The following is a 13,408-nucleotide window of genomic DNA, read 5'->3' as shown; positions in this document are numbered from 1 at the left end:
ACATGCTTACTCTTTGTAACAAATTATACAGTCTAGTTTAAAGTTGAAATAGCTCCAAATACAAGCGACAGCAAATAAATAATTAGCTTTTAAAGGTCAAGAAAATATCATTTCTATATCAGGATTTCACATCATGCTTACAGTGCCAACTTTACTTTACAAGGATACATTTCAGGCTTTGGTAAAACTTACAAAGAGTTTGGCGCAAAGACTTAAAATGTAATTGTAACCTGACACAATACTATCATAAAAGGCCCCAAATTCATTCCACAGCATGACAACAACCCAAAATATATCCAGGCAATATACAACAGATGATACTGTGACCTGATCTCAACATCATGGAGCCAGTTGAAGAATACATGAAGACAAATGAAACTAAAGGTGCCTACAGACTGTGGGCTTTCAGCAGTCTTGTAAACTGACTGCATGCCACTGTTGACAAAAATACCTCTGGAGGACACACACAACCAACATTTCTGATGTCACAAATGACGTGAAGCCTGTGAGCCAGTTCAAGCAGTCAGCTCGAGTCGCACAGCGTCATACATGTAGCGTGCCTCAGTCTCCTCACGCCATATCTCAACCACACCTCACCAGTTTTTTTTCTGTGTATTTAAGCTGATGAATTTCCCATCATGACATTTCAGCATTGCTGCCTGCAGTTTCAACCATTCCACCACCCCAACATTTACCGGCAGGCTCCAGGAGGAGATTTACTCATCACTTCACAATTTTTATCAAATTTCTGTCTTCTCTTTCTTCTTTTCTCTTTCTCTTAATCCACCACCATCCCCAACCAGTTATAGCAGATGGTTGCCCGTCCCTGAGTCTGGTTCTCTGGGAGTTTTTAATTCCCACCATTGCACAGTGCTTGATCATAAGGGATCGCTTGAATGTTGGGGTTTTCTCCAGAATACTGCAGGATCTTTACGTTGGGGCGACTGTTGTTGTGAATTGTTACAAACCTGAACTGAATTGAATATTTGCACTAGATGCCAAACTCTAACTGTATCCTGCTGCTGTAATAAATCATTTCAAATGTGAGTTAGTAACTTTGTTTGCTTTTTTTTGTAGCCTCCACTTATTCCACTTGGGTTTGTTTTTGAATTTTTTTTATTACGCCAATGTATTTTTGATTGTTGTGCACTTTCATGTCTTGTCCTATAGGTTGCTTAGTTGGCCACAGTTGCACTACATGGACAAATGTGGGACACCTACACATCACACCTACAGGAGCCGTTTAACTATGGAAACCTGTGCAATGAAGCTCTCAGTGGATATTTGTTGTGCTGATGTTAATGCCAGAGGAGGTTTGTAACTAAAGAAACTGAGGCAACAGAGCACTGGTGACTTTTACACACAATGCGTCACAGTGGTCTGCCACATTGTTTGACCCACCGTGGTTCTTAAATGCTTACAGCTGACAGTGGCATATCCATTAGAAGATGTTTCACAAACTGACTTGTTGAAAAGGTGGCATCTTGTTCAATTACAACATTGAACTCCAGCGAGCTCTTTAGAACAACTCATTCTTTTACAAATGTTTGTAAAGGCAGATTGCATGGCTCGGTGTTTGATTTTATATACCTGAATTCAAAGATTAATAGGTGTGGCCCAGTACTTTTGTCCATATAGAGTATCTTTAGTTGCAACTACCAACTTTGAACCTCTCTCACAGTGCGACATTGGAGCACTGTAAGATATTATAATGATTCTCTCCTGTTGGTCAGTTTTTTGTCTGGGAAAGTGCAAAATTGCTCAGCTTAACACAGCATGAATCCACTACAAGGTCTCAAAGATCATTGGAAGAGCTCACCTTACAAATGGATTGAAAAACTGTTTGCAAGTCTACAATACAAAGCTTTTCCTGTTTGTTTGTTTTTTGCATTGACTAAATACACTAACTATTGATTTGATTTTGCTGCATTTGGCACAAAATAGTTCTGAATATTTGTACAAGAACTATTGCAGACCGTCTTCAAGAAAGTGAGTGTTATGGGTGCATCGAATGGCTGAGTATCAGCGTGGAGGCCGAGTGATGAGTGAATGCAGAGCCATGGGGGCCAGGCAGAAAGGACAGCATCTTGATGCATCATGAGGGCTGAAGAAATCTGATAGCCATCATGTGACAGAGCCTGGTCACTCTCTTGCCTTTCCTGCACAGCTCTGGCTGCGCACGGCCCATCATCTCCCCCTTCACTACTACTCCCAGAGGCTTACCTCTTATTATTAATTCACCATGCTGCAAATAATTACAATCGCACGATTGATTCAAGATGAGTATATGCAGTCACGGTGCGTTTCTGTTGTATAACCTCTCCTACTGTCCTACTGCTGTAGTTATTTAGCCCACAAAAATGCTCTTACAATTAGGGTCAGTCACATTAGATTGAGTGGTGATTTTAATCCATTACAGGCTGAATGGTATTGCTCAGACATGAAATTCGTTCAAAGAAAAATGCATTATGTAACGACTACAGATGACTTACCAGAATGGACAGTACATGAACAAACATTGACATCTCATACTGATGTTTAAACACACAGGAAGGATCGCACCATATAGGTAGGTTGGGAAAGTGTTTCTTTTAGTCACATCAGTTAAAAGCATTCGTTTGTAAACAGAAGGTAAACATTAGTTAAAATTAAACTGGAATGGTGACCAGATCCTGACAGTGAACTTAGTTTTCCAGATAAGAACAGCAACAGCAAGCATGTTTGGAAGATCTGATTGCAGCTCAACGCAGCTAATGAAGACATGTTGCTGAAGTCTGCTTCATGAAATGAAACCACTTATGTCAACGGAATAACAAAGAAAATCCAACTGAAGGTCCAAGACGGGGCTGAGATGTGTAATGATGAGACTGACAAATGCAGTACAGAACTACCGGTGATATGCAGAATGGAAATTCTGCTATTTTTATTTCTATGAAAAGGAAAAATGCCGAATGTTAAAAGAAAGGTGAAAGGTGCAGGTGTGCTTTTAGTCATCTTGTAATGGTTTATGAATGAGGTGAGCAGGGCTGTGTGTGTGTGTGTGTGTGTGTGTGTGTGTGTGTGTGTGTGTGTGTGTGTGTGTGTGTGTGTGTGTGTGTGTGTGTGTGTGTGTGTGTGTGTCAAATCCATGGCCAGCAGGCTTCGATTTCAGTTGTTGTATTGCAAAATCCCCTAACCTAAGAATACTGTCTCCAACAGGTAATAAGCAGGCAAGTTAATTCACAGGCAGATTTATTATTTAATCAGCAATTATTGAAATCCATACTGAATGAATAGTCATGCAAAAAGTAAGACATTTATTATGACTAATGTCTCAGTCACACTAGAGTAAAAATGGGGCAGCAAAGACCTTGCAACTAGGTAGTCTGATGATTGCACTAATTTTTTTTGTTTGTTTGTTTTGTTTTTTTGCATTTGGTTATGAGTTGTAAGAAATCTACAGTCACTGGTTGCAAGTAATTGCAGTAACAAACTGGTTGAGTGTGTAACACCCTCAACCTCTTGGTGACCATCTCCAAACAATCACAGTCCGACTCAGACTGACTCAAATTGGCAAAGGTTTGCAAATAACTGCTATCTAATTAATAAACGCAGACAGATTGCCAACTCCTATATTAAAGTAAAGTAGGTCAACTAGATCACTATTTATGGTGGAGTTTCTGAATCTTGGATTCAAATCTAAGAGTTTCGGCCATTCCTGTGAATTTCTGTGTATGTAGACAGCAACAGAATTGCCATTTTAATTGATTGATTACAGTTAACCATTATCACAAAGAGACTGTATGCAATTGCTAGCTTGACCAGTTCGATTGCAAGATGATGACAGACTAAATGCAGACTGACTCTGTCCTATTACCTATTACCTATACCTATTATTGAAGTCTTAGTGCACCAAAGTTGCTTTCAAGATGGCAACTGAGTGCGAGATGTCCCCGTCTGTGAAGAAACCGTTTTAAAGTTCATTGCACACATTTGCAATCATTTTGGTCATGCTACAGTCTCCCACCAATTTTCCATCGTGTGACTGTAATATAAGCAGAACTATCTGGGAAGTGGCACCTGTGATGTGAAACTGCAACTATTTCATTTAGTGTTTCTAATAGGATCACACAGAAATTCACATGTAATTCTTATCGATGAACACTTATCGGCCACAGCATTAAAACCACTGATAGGTGGTGTGGATGACCTTGTGTTGTGCATATCACATTTTTCCCAATGTAATGTTCCACTGGGAACCACTGGGTCCAGGTAGCACCAGAGAGCATGTTTTTAGACCACTCCAGCCTCCTGAAACAGGACAGACTGTCCCGCAAGTCCCAAAAATTCCGCAGGAGTGGGTTGGGAAAGATTCGAGAAAAACGAGGAGTTCACCCGACTTTCTGGAGCCCAGTCCAGTCGAGCATTTGTACCCTGCGCTGGAACAGTGCTTATGTGTTCTGACCAAAAGGCAGCTGTTTTGCTGACTGAAAGCTTGCTTAATGCTCACAAAAAGAAGTTACTGGTAAGTACGTGACTTACTGGAATCAAGATAAAGGATTTTTTTCCCCCTGTTTTTTTAGTCATATTTGAAACCTCAGAAATGAAACCGAAGCTAATCTCTAAATATAAAGCAGTGATCAAACCTTTGAGTATGTCATTTTTCACTTCTGCCTTCAGAGTAATTGTCATATTTATATAGAACAGTCCAGTCTAAAACGAAACTGAGTTGTTCTCGAGTAAGAGATTCTTAAAAACCATCAGCCCTGAAAGCTAGCTGCCCAACCCAAAAGGGAATTCATGTGATTGCCACAGAGGTGGTGAATAATCTGAGATGACTGCAACTTCCAAGAAGTTGTGAATAACACCATTTGGTACAGACTGGATTTTCTTAAGTCAATTTGACCAACAGGTGATGATGCAATGAGTTTAAAAGCTTTCTTTCCTAAATGAAGGTATATATAAGAAAATGCCCTCATCTGTCAGGCTGGCATTGACACATTCATGGATATTATTTGGAGCTGTGCTCATGTTTTTATGTTACTTCTACCATAAATATAAAAAAAAACACATCCACATTCATACAGAAAAGACTCTTGAAATAAGGAAGTCTTTTATTTGGAAGAAGATGAGGATTTTATATTTAGCTCGGTAAAAACTCATTTGAATTGAAGGCATGTGGTTCACATCTTTTACAGTATTTTCCTGAATACTTTGGACCACAACATCATTGTGGTTGATGTGCTACACATGACTGAAATTAAGTCTGAAAGCTCAAACTGCCTTTTAGCTGCTCTGGCTTTAGATACAGAGAAAGCGAGTGACTGAAGTAGATACCATATGGAAAAATATTAGAGATTATTACATTAGCCACAAAATGACTTGCAAACTTTAATCTTTGACAAATGTTACATGTTTATATAGCAGACATAAGCGGAGAGGCTTAAGTGGATGTATTTGATGTATTTCCACCCCCTTTGTGAGCCAGAAAATACCCATCTATAAAACTGACATTGATTTTGATCTCAAATGCACTCTTGTGAGGTGCCATGGCAGTCTGCTGATAGACAGATAGCCTTACAAAGTATACAAAGCAGCTTTTGTGGCAATTCCTGCTACAGTAGGTGTCTCCAAAACCACATTTTGGCTATTCATAAGTGAAGAGAGTTCAAACACAAAAGCCTCGCTCAACATCACCGTCTTGAAAGAAATGAGAGAAGGCTGTAATATTCAAACACTTTTGTTTCATGCCCTTCTTAATCCACACACTGAACCTCTTGATCTAAATAATGCTACCCTTTGTCAGCAAAAGCCACTACTGCATGTTCGGTAGGATGCAAATCAGGTCACGTGACATTCACGCAGGTCAAGTCCCATTTATCAGTTTGTTCTTACTGGATGTGACAACAGTGAACTCTTTTTTTATAGTTACTTAGTTTCCCTTATTTGTTATTTTGGATACTTCAAATCATTTTATATTAGTTTTATATTCATCAAGTTATTGTGTAATATCTTCTGTTTATTGTTTATTTTGCTGTTGTTTAGCAATGAAGTGCGCCTGTCATTTTGTGTGATTGCATGTGGTTGTGCTGTGTGGTTACTGCTGATCAGTTTGTGCAGTTTTTTTCATTTTGAACTCTGATTTCATCATTTGTAATGTTTCCAATTGTGCCTTTAGTGGTTTTGCAACAGTTTCCAATGTGGACTTGGAGGTGTCTGCAAGAAAATGTGCACAAGGGCAAGCAAGGACACCGAGGCTTTTGCTGCACGAGGCAATCACATTTGTTAAGAATGAATTGTCTCAAGTTACATTTACAAAAAACAAGACATTTCTTTTAGTGACTGATAACCTGATGGTAGCTGTCTTTTTTAATTTACGGTAATATATTGTGAAAGATGCTGCAGCCTTTAAATCATCATTACCAGCTTGATATACTTGAGTGGCTCCAATGTGGAAACTATGACCCAGATAACCAGGATTTCTTATCACAGAAAATAAGAAAAAGACACTAAAATGGGCCTTGTGAAAAAAAAAGTAATCATTTACAGGCAGCGCTGCTGACAAATTAGCTTGGAGCAGTACGAGCAGTTATATAACCCACTCTTAATTTTTCTTTTGTGTATGTTATTTAATTGTACTGCTGGGTTTGTGTGTTCTCATTTGTCCCAGTGGCATTCTGTTTAGGTCTCCTACCTAGAAGCAGAGCAAGGGCCGAGAGGAGTCTTAAATCAGTGCTGCTCGAGCTTCTGGAAAGGGTGCTGGAGATGTTACCAGTCTGGGAAGGTTTCCAGGAAATCTTACATCTAACAGCTAATACACAGCAAGATAAAATGGAACTGGTTACTGTGGCTATGACAATCTAAATCTCTCAAAAGTCCTTGTGGGGAAACAAACAAATAAAAAAGGCTGGATTTTTTAACCATACTGCATTTGTTGTGCAGATAATTACTGTCACTTTGCTTCCATGGGTAAAAAAAAACAAACAAAAAACATAGATTGACTCTAATTGATAGATTATTCACTGTTGCGAGTATTATCATGTGAAGCAGGGCACGCTAGGCAGAAATCCAGCTAGATGAAGCAGGATGAGAGCACAGAGCTGCGATGTGTAATAGGACAGAAAGAATTGGTAAATAATATCTGGGTTATCTGAACGCTGCACTGAATGATTTTCATGTTTCAGTTCATTGACTGGTTGTGCTGCAACACAACGCTGCAGAATGAGCGACATAAAGCAGACAGTCAGTTTCATGCTTAGAGCTGCAAACTGATGCTAGCTGCTAATACAGATTCTGTAGATAATGGTGGACCATGTGATGCTTTCAGATAAACATGCCGTTTGTCTTGTCGCTGGTGATAACTGAAAGGCATTCGTTGGTTTGCATATCTCACAGGAATTAAATAAACAAAGTTTTCCAACCTAGAAGGCCCGGTTCCATGTGATGAGTCAGAGCTTTGTGGTCGCCCCACTCTACGTCACATTCACATGACATGCAGGTTGGAGTCTGAGTGATTTTCAGCTCCATTCAGCAGTTTGCGCCTCTTTAGATTTAACCATATGGCTTAACCCTCATTTTTCTATAATAACACGCTAATAATCCTCACTTCTTATATCAGCGTTCTTGAGAGGAGATTGGATTATGGTGAAAACTAAAGAAGCAGTAAGCCTCGTCATCCAGGCTGAGAGCTGATAGATAGTTAACAACATTTATACACTGAAGAGACATTTGAATGGGCTGTCAAAGAATAACTAGTCTAGTCTGCAACCATGTGGCTGAGAGATGCATCTGAGGGGAGGCATTCTGAGAACCTGTAATGACCGCACAGATGCTTCAAAAACGCGTGTCAGGAGACCAACCATTGGCTGGTGGCTGCGGTTAAGTGAACTCAAAATCACCAACATTACTTATGTTCCCTCTTGAAACACTCTTGAAACACTGTGCATCAAAAATGGACTTAAATGCTCTAAAAAAAAGTTCCATATTTCAATCAGGTTGTTGTAAACTCTTAATTCAGCTCTCAAAATTGTTTCTTTAACATTTCACGTTCTTACTTTCCGTCGCGTCCTCACCGCAGACCTCTGAGGAAGATGCCTGCATACTGTACACATGTGAGGACACGACTCATTCATTACAGAAAACAATGATGGGCAGTGTTCTCCTCTCTCTACTCCCCCAAAACAGTGGGCTATTTAGAGGGTGGAGACAGGGTGGGGGTGAGGTCGCTGTATGATAGATGCTTTTCCGTGATAATGCTCTGTTTAATGTTCCTCATCTCAGCGGCTGTGTTCCCCCTTCTCCAATCCAGTGGGTCACACTGAGTCACAAGGCCAGCCAGCGATGACAATGGCATGTTTGTGCACAGGCTGAGCCATGGGTATGCTGTGTGATGTGAAGGGATAAGATGGCACAAGGTGGACACTAGAGGCTCGCGTGCACGCGCTGCCATATAAAAGCAAATGGGGGCGCGCATGCATGCCTTTGGATACAGCAGGCATTCTTCGGCTTTTGAACTGTATTAGGTAGATCAAATGCAGGTTGGTGCTATAAACATTGTAATCTGCATTCAAACACTCACTACAGCACAGCATTCATTTGGGTCATGACAGATAAGATAAACGCCTTCTCTAACAGAAGGAAATTGCGGGTAACAGACACTTTCAGGCTTCTACAACCCACAGGCATTATCTGCTGTTAGTGATTTGATAACTGGAACAGGAAAAAGAGAAACATCTTACACTGCAGCAGATGCAACACTTTAATAGCCATTAACCCACCCAATGAGCTCTGTAGAATTAAAGGAGAAAGGACAATGACAAATGAAAAGGGGAAAAAGTGCTGCTTAAACTATTAGGTGCAAATTATCTTGGATGTTACAGTGGGTTTCTGCTGCGGAGGTCTTGGAGATGACAATGAAGTATGTATTTCAATAAATTAGTTCAATTAGACGAGTATAGTTTAACTGTATGTGGTGTGTTTACATGAAGAAAGAGCCTCGCGCGTCGGCTATGTGAAAGTGCAGAACTTTATGGAAACAGCAAGGAGCAAGTGGAGTGAAGAGGCCACCGAGATACACCTCCAGCTTCACGTCATTTTCAGATGTTTTCTTGGAAAAGGCAACCTGCACGCCCTCATAAAAAAAAAGAAAGAAATGTGGCTGTGATCCACAAAGCCTGATTTAAGAGTACAGACTGTAAAGTATACCGCACAGGCACATATGTGTCCCTCTCTTTTTCTCTCTCCCTATATATGGCATATATCAGCTTTCACTTCTTTCACTAAAGATCAACATCCCTCAGCAGTGGGTTGTAGGCCGTAGCCCTCGCTCACCACCACCCTCTCTCTCCACCACCTCCTTGTTGTCATATGACCACTGTTATGTGTGCGCAGTGGAACACAAAGTTGCTCTGTTAGTCCCCTCTGCTGTGCCCTCTCATCACTCAGATTTGAGTGCTGGAAGCAAGGCCCTCTTGCTGGCCTGCCTCAGGAAAACAGACAGTCCCCTGTATGCGACTACCAGCAAAGATTAGAAAGGAGGGCAAAGAGAGAGAGAGAGAGGGAAGGATGAATTGAGCTGGTGTTGTTTTATGTAACACCAAAGGATAACCTAATCCTTACTCATTCACCGAACCCCGCCCTAAGATTTTGTTCGATTCCACTGACAGCTTTCCCTCATTGATGCTTTACTGTGAAGTCGATTATTAGCCCTCTCTACAATCAGCGGCTGCCTGTTGAAAATGAGCGGCTGCCAAAGCATGTCTTACAGCTGTTTGTGTGGAGATGACACTTTGTTCCAGTACCTGGCTAGGATTAAAGACCCAAAACAAACACAAATGCTGAACCAGCTGAACAGAGCGGTGCCCCGCCTGAACATAGTGGCAAAGGAGCTCGAACACACACACACACACACACCTTAAGGACATGTATTTCCTTAGTGTTTGTTTAACTGTGCCTGCATAAAGATTGGGTTTCATGTTCACTCTCACAACTACTAAGACAAACGCTGTAAGAGTTGTGTGATAATTCTGCTGGTCCCCCTCCAGGAAATAAATGACACCTTAGATTAATCATTTTATTAAGTAGGCTGCTGAGGGAGCTACGCTCAGGCCCCCTTGGTACTTAACTGTAATAGAGCTGAGTTTAATTGTCCAAGCTGGTGGTGTGCTCACCTACAAGGTTAAAAAGATTGCTAAAAGTACACCGGACGGTGACGCCGGCCTGCTCGGTGTTGTGAGCGACTACCTCAACAGCCGCTGTCACTTTAAAACCAACTGTGTCCCTGCTGTCCCCTGCCATTATGTCACCCAGTGGAATGGATGTAGCAAGTAACAAAAGAGGTGGAAGGAGGTCAACTCAGCATAGGGTTTGCAACACTATTGCTCTTGTTTTAATATGAAAAGCAGTGCAGTGTAACCGCACACTGCCACGTTAACGGAGAAGTTAAATGCTAGTGAGGTGTGGATTCACACCTTTGCTGTCTGCTCATCATCTACAGAGAAAATAAAGTACAATATGATAAGAGGGGCACATCAGTGTCAGTTATATATATTTCTTTTTGTGTAATATAGTGGGATATTTATAATTAAGTCTATTTGTATTTATTAGAGCTATTTTTTTATATTGTATACCTTTGTAATATATTGTATTATTTGATTTGGTTTAGTTACTGTCTTGGAGCAACTGTGAGCACATAATTTCCTCTGGGATCCTAAATCTGATGATTCTGTTTGATTGATTCTTTTGATTTGGGCTTGTTGTGTATTTAACTTAACAAAACTGCTTGTTTTCTCCGACCTCATGTCCAAATGATCGGCATGAGGGTATCATGACATTTTTAAGTGTCCGCGCGTGTGCGTGTGTGTGTGTGTGTGTGTGTGTGTGTGTGTGTGTGTGTGTGTGTGTGTGTGTGTGTCTGAAACTTGAAGGCCCATTATGTAAGCATGTGATTAACCTTTATATTTCACACTGGACCTTGTCATCCCTCATTTTAAAGCCAAGGTCATCGGTGACCTCTGACATTTGTAACATGTTGCAGGGAGAAGTGGAAAAAAAAAAACCAAACTGCACAGCTGAAATGAGATGAGATGAATCTGTATTTAGAGCAGCGTACGTTGCTGACTGGAGCTGAAACATGCGAGATATAGGCAGGGAGAATGCAAAACGTTCACTGTTTTGCACCAAATCCTGGTTCAGGCTGCAATGTTACAGCCCACAGTTTCTTTCTTTCACCCAAGACAGGCATCTTCTCTTGAGATAGCATCACGATGCATCTGCAGGTTTTTGTTACAAGCTCTAAACAACAGGTCAGATCCCTTGAAGTCAAACATATGTAGGCAAAATGACTAATATCAATACCTTTTGTTTTACATGGATTTCAGTCATATCCTACTTGAAGATTGCATGTGATTTACAAACAGAACGTTCATCGAAAAAGTGCTAAAAGTCTGGCCTTGTCTGAAAATGCAAGGCATTTAGTTTCGTAGGAACACTAGATTGAATTTCCTGCTGCCCCTAATGGGTTTATCTACATTTGTAGATGCTGTACAACAGTGTTTCCTTCCACTTATTTTAATCAATCTACCATTTCTGATCCATCCTGAGATCACTGGTCCTCAAGAAAGAAGAAAGAAGAAAGAAGGCGTGGTGGAATTTCCACCATCTTCGCCTTGCTTCACAGATGTCTCAGGGCCTCACTGGCGCTGCTGCTTTTGCTGGTGGAACTATCACAGATATATCCATCACTTTGTCTTCGCCCAGAATGAGCGCTGGCTTTCTACCACCGTGACATTAACACAGTCTTTTGGTCCAACTCGTCCATCCAATCTGTTCAAAATTTTGCCTTTCCTTCTTTCCCTCTCTTGCTCGATGCTGCATCAACCTCCGCCCCTCTGCCCCATCTGCCTCCCTATCGTTAAACCCCCGGCCCCTCAACCCCTCCCTGCTTTGGCTTTCTCTTTTTCTCTCTCGAGCATGTAAGACAAACACACATACAATATACACAAATACACATGCTCTCCTGATGCTACACAACAAATTCCAACTGCCACTTACAATAAATAAATAAATAAAAATACAGTAATGCTCTGTTGGAAATTTGAAATGTTGAGACAGAAAATTGTCCTGCTTTGCCTGCTGAGTAATGAACATGCTCTGCTTTCTGCCGCTTTCCCTCTTCTCACCGTCAGGATTTAAAATCATGAGGCAGACACAGACAGCTGGACAGAAAACAAACCAAATAAATCCCTGTTCAACATCCAGATTATTAATTGATGTAAATTTACCTCACAGGACAGCAAGCTCCACACTGGCAAATCCTACAATGTTCCCATGCCACTGTCGGGCCACATTTTGCCTTCCTATCCCACTGTCTGCAGAACCAAGCTCCACAGGAATGGTACACCTCCCACTCCCACACTGCACGTTCACATTCAGTGTCTCGTAAAGCCAGTTGTAAGCACCGAACACCTGATCGTGTGTGTGTGTGATGGCGGTTTCGCTCATTTCCCCTCTTTCTGTTACACCTTATGGCCTGGACAGAGCATAGAGACATTCACACAAACATACAGCCTCACACACGCACACACATTTAATCCATCCTCCACTTGCCCTATATACAGTAATTAAATTAATTTATCTGCATGCAGATAAAAGCATTCTATAAGAATCGAGGATGCTCTGGGGAGATGATGAGTCAAATTGCAAGCACAGATAGCAGCGTCCGCTGGCACAGAGCTAACAGGGTGGAGGAGGGGACTGGACAGGCTGCTTGCTTGCTTTGGTGCATTTTATGGGAAAACACAGTCTGCCTCAGCAGCAGAACGGCTTCAGTGAAATATTATCTTCCTGTCTCAAAGCAAGCCAAAATAGCGAAATAGGAAGCGGTGTGAGAGTGGCGAGGCTTACCGTGTTCACAAGCCAGCATCCATTTACAAAGGATACTGCAGACAAGCCTTTGCAGGGTGAGAAAGGCTCTGTACAAGCCACCTTTAGTCCTGCTGCTCCATCTTCATGCCTTCCTCATGTTCACAGGGTGAAACAGTCACATATACATCTCTCTCTTCCCGCGGCCCTCTTTCTCTCTCTCTCTCTCGCTCTCATTAACGTCTGTGTTCTATATCCTCTCTTGTTTGCTTCAAGGCAGTTGAGACACTGCAGCGATGGGGGTGGAGGGCGTGTATATGCGTGTGTTTGAGTGTGTCAGAGACGGAGAGGCAGCGAGAGGGAGCGCAGGGCAGAAATGGAGGGAGGAGTCAGCAGGGATAGAGAGAGAAGGGGGAAATGGTCAGGATTAAATCATGAGAGTAACAGAGAGAGAGAGAGAGAGAGAGAGAGAGAGAGAGAGAGAGAGAGAGAGAGAGAGAGAGAGAGAGAGAGAGAGAGAGAGAGAGAGAGAGAGAGAGAGAGAAAGCAGGCTTTGATGGGGGAGCCA

At 41.6% G+C, this 13,408-nt stretch overlaps 1 protein-coding gene across 1 annotated transcript in view; it reads right to left on the bottom strand.

Moving 5' to 3' along the window:
• gnaz (guanine nucleotide binding protein (G protein), alpha z polypeptide) overlaps nt 1–13,206 on the bottom strand; it is a 32,043-nt gene extending 18,837 nt beyond the window's left edge. Inside the window, exon 1 of the mRNA XM_005451311.4 lies at nt 12,883–13,206. The gene's annotated coding sequence lies outside the window, so the exon portion shown is untranslated. The remainder of the gene's footprint in view (nt 1–12,882) is intronic.
• Nucleotides 13,207–13,408: the final 202 nt, after the last annotated feature.

The sequence above is a fragment of the Oreochromis niloticus genome, linkage group LG7, assembly GCF_001858045.2.
Source record: "Oreochromis niloticus isolate F11D_XX linkage group LG7, O_niloticus_UMD_NMBU, whole genome shotgun sequence".
Lineage (NCBI taxonomy): Eukaryota > Metazoa > Chordata > Actinopteri > Cichliformes > Cichlidae > Oreochromis > Oreochromis niloticus.
This window is presented reverse-complemented; position numbering and strand designations above follow the sequence as displayed.